The following is a 4,019-nucleotide window of genomic DNA, read 5'->3' as shown; positions in this document are numbered from 1 at the left end:
GATACATCCACGAAGGCAAAAGAAACAAAAGCAAAAATGAACTATTGGGACTTCATCAAGATAAGAAGCTTTTGCACAGCAAAGGATACAGTCAACAAAATTAAGACAACCTACAGAATGGGAGAAGATATTGGCAAATGACGTATCAGATAAAGGGCTAGTTTCCAAGATCTATAAAGAACTTATTAAACTCAACACCAAAGAAACAAACAATCCAATCATGAAATGGGCAAAAGACATGAAGAGAAATCTCACAGAGGAAGACATAGACATGGCCAACACACACATGAGAAAATGCTCGGCATCACTTGCCATCAGGGAAATACAAATCAAAACCACAATGAGATACTACCTCACACCAGTGAGAATGGGGAAAATTAACAAGGCAGGAAACCACAAATGTTGGAGAGGATGCGGAGAGTAAAGGGAACCCTCTTACACTGTTGGTGGGAATGTGAACTGGTGCAGCCCCTCTGGAAAACTGTGTGGAGGTTCCTCAAAGAGTTAAAAATAGACCTGCCCTACGACCCAGCAATTGCACTGTTGGGGATTTACCCCAAAGATACAGATGCAGTGAAACGCTGGGACACCTGCACCCTGATGTTTCTAGCAGCAATGTCCACAGTAGCCAAACTGTGGAAGGGGCCTCGGTGTCCATCGACAGATGAATGGATAAAGACGATGTGGTCTATGTATCCAATGGAATATTCCTCAGCCATTAGAAACGACAAATACCCACCATTTGCTTCAACGTGGATGGAACTGGAGGGTATTATGCTGAGTGAAATAAGTCAATCAGAGAAGGACAAACATATGTTCTCATTCATTTGGGGAATATAAACAATATGAAAGGGAATAGAAGGGGAGGGAGAAGAAACGGGTGGGAAATGTCAGAAAGGGAGACAGAACATGAAGACTCCTAACTCTGGGAAATGAACTGGGGGTGGTGGAAGGGGAGGAGGGCGGGGGGTGGGGGTGAGTGGGTGGCGGGCACTGAGGGGGGCACTTGACAGGATGAGCACTGGGTGTTATTCTATATGTTGGCAAATTCAACACCAATAAAAAATAAATTTATTATTATTAAAAAAAAAAAAAAAGAACCACTGGGCTAGAGTAATGCCATTCCCTTTGCTGGAAATTGGCATGGGAGTGTTCATGGATCCCAGAAATGTCCAGTGAGAACAGAGAGGAAGTCTACCGGGAAGCTTCTGGGAAGGGTTTTTCTAGTCCTAGGAGTGAGCCCCAGGAAGACACTGTCTTCTTCCCTTGGATGTTGATGATCTGAATGTGCTCCCTGGAACTGCTGTGGCCACCCTCCTACCCACCTGAGGAGAAACACACCATGAAAGATGGCAGTGATGTTTTCAAATTTCATGATTACAGTAATTCCCTGAACATCTTTCTACATAATACATCTTTGAGAATTTTGGTGGAATGTCTTAGAATCAAATGTGCTGGATATCAGAATATACACATACAAAATTTTAATATCCATTGTTGGTAAGTTGTCTTCCCCAAATTTTTTACCAATAAATGCCTACCAATATTTATTTAACAAGCACTTATGTAAAGTATACTATGTGCTAGGCAACTGTTCTAAGGTTTTTACAAATATTAACTAATAGTATATGTGAATGCCTATTTCTCTATACCTTCGCTGAATTATTATTTATTCCTGCTTATTTGATAAGCAGAAAATATCTTACAATTTCAGGTTGCCTATCTTTGCAACATGCAGCTAATATGGTTGATTTAAAAACGTTATCTTTATTTTTCAAAGTTTTTATTTATTTATTCATTAGAGACACAGAGAGAGGCAGAGACACAGGCAGAGGGAGAAGCAGGCTCCATGCAGGGAGCCCAACACGGGACTTGAAACCAGGACCCCAGGATCACGACCTGAGCCGAAGGCAGACGCTCAGCTGCTGAGTCACCCCGCTGCCCCTCCAACAGCCTTCTTAAAGAAGGGTCATGCAGTGTTCTTCTCCCATAAAAGCTCTGTTAGAGGATCTGCAGGAGTTTCCCAGCCCCATCAGCAACCTGTGGACCCATCCTCTAGCAAGTGACTCAGACCTTGAAATGAGCAAACTATTGCAATAGTGGGTGTGGGAATAAGTTGGTCCTCGACACTGATACAGGACCAGAGGATTCCAGAAGGGGGTTCTTCCTGCTTATCCTTTCAGAAAGGCTGTGTTAGGAACCTTGGCAGGAGCGGTCAGAAAATACTTGCCAGGGATAGCCACTTTCAAAGACAGGACAGCTGGAACCTTCTAACCTGCCCACTGCAAAACAGCCTGTAAACAATTTACATCTGGTCTCCTGTGTAATGGAAGAAAAAGCTGTTTTTCCTTTTCAGTTAAATGTTCTCAGCCTTCATGTGTGCCTTTTGTTCATTCTAATTCGCCTACATCTGCATAAAACAAAAGTTCATTTTCAGAGCAGTGTGGAGGGAGACTGTGCACAATTCCAGTTATTGTATAGAAAAGCTGTGTGCCTAACTTTTTATTCAGCAAGAAAATAATATATCCAAGATGTTAACGTGGGTGTTTTCTGTAGCTCATACTGGTGATGTCTTGTCTCTCTCTCAAGAAACAATGGGCATTTATTTTGGATTGCTTAGATTTGGTTACACTACTGTTTTTTTTTTTTTTTTTTTTATTTCAAATGGCTCCCAACTGTTAAGTGGGTGAAAAAATGAGTTAATTTCTCGAATATTTTAAATAGTTTTCATAGGCTTCGATCTTACCTACAGTGGAGACATTTGAAAGTTTATAATGTTAACATCATTTCTTCAAGCTAATATGAAATGAGGAACATTAAATAAATACATTGATATAGATCATGATACAAATAGTTCCAACCCTGAGCTAATTTCTGCTTACATTTTCTTTAAAAAGCACTTCTTCCCCAACACTACTGAATTGTACACCTAAAAGTGATTAGTGGTAAATTTTATTTTATGTGCGTTTTACCACAGTAAGAAAACTTCTAATTTTCAATATTTGGAAGCATTTCTTTAATAAAGAAGTACTTTCAAAAAAAAAAGTACTTTCAATAATTGTTTAATTTGAGAGAACTTGTGGATTTATTTTCATATGTAGTCAGTGATTATGAAGGCTTAATTTAAAATAAACTCTTTAGATGTGAGATACAGATATATTTATCTGTATTTGTTTAATATATTTGAACTCAGAAACATTTTACTTAAAAATATGGAATGCTTCATGAATTTGCCTGTCATCTTTGTGCAGGGGGTCATGTTAATCTTCTGTGTATCATTCCAATTTTTAGTATATGTGCTGCTGAAGGCGGCACCAGATGTTATATTTATAACTCTAGAAAAGGTTACTGGGCATCAAAGAATGATAGAGTGACAAGAGATGGAAGAGTCACCTTGAGGTTTTCAAATGACAATTGTTTTTTAAATGAGCAAGTTAAATTCTGTTAGGTCCAGAACCTGGGGCTAGCATACAAAGCCATCTTCAAAGGAAAGCCACTGAAGACAGAATATAAAGTGGAGCCCTGAAAAGTCAAACATGCTCTAGAAAACTTGCTTCAAAAACCCCCAAATCAAAATAAAACAAAGCAAAAAAGTGGTCCCCTGCCCTACCTTACCTGTTTCCCACTCTCCAGAAGTAGCCACTTTCATTTTTTTCATCTCCAAATCCCTACGTGATTATTCATGGTTAAGCGCACGCACACCCTCTAGCCCCTCTTCCTCTCAGTGAGGTCCTATCATGAATTTAGTTAATAATCCATGTTTACATTACTATGACAATGAAACATGCCAATCACGGCTGAATTATGTAATATACGGTGCTGACTTCTCCTTTCTCAGGATTCTTTTTTGAATCAGTAATTTTATTTTCACGATGTTCTATGTATCAATCATTTAGTCAACCTTCAACTACTCTTCAGTTATATAAATTTCCTCTCCGAATCTTCAAACACACTAGCTATTCTGTTTTGTTTTGGAAACTTCTCTCTGGTAGCTTTCTGACTGGCTCCGATCTGGACTG

At 39.2% G+C, this 4,019-nt stretch overlaps 1 non-coding gene across 1 annotated transcript; it reads right to left on the bottom strand.

Moving 5' to 3' along the window:
• Positions 1 to 3,206: 3,206 nt before the first annotated feature.
• On the bottom strand, positions 3,207 to 3,315 carry LOC144314983 (U6 spliceosomal RNA). Its single transcript, XR_013380809.1, has one exon. It is a non-coding gene; the product is annotated as a U6 spliceosomal RNA (small nuclear RNA).
• Positions 3,316 to 4,019: the final 704 nt, after the last annotated feature.

The sequence above is a fragment of the Canis aureus genome, chromosome 5, assembly GCF_053574225.1.
Source record: "Canis aureus isolate CA01 chromosome 5, VMU_Caureus_v.1.0, whole genome shotgun sequence".
NCBI classification, from domain to species: domain Eukaryota; kingdom Metazoa; phylum Chordata; class Mammalia; order Carnivora; family Canidae; genus Canis; species Canis aureus.
The sequence above is the reverse complement of the archived record's forward strand: the minus strand, read 5'-3'. Positions and strand labels throughout refer to the sequence as shown.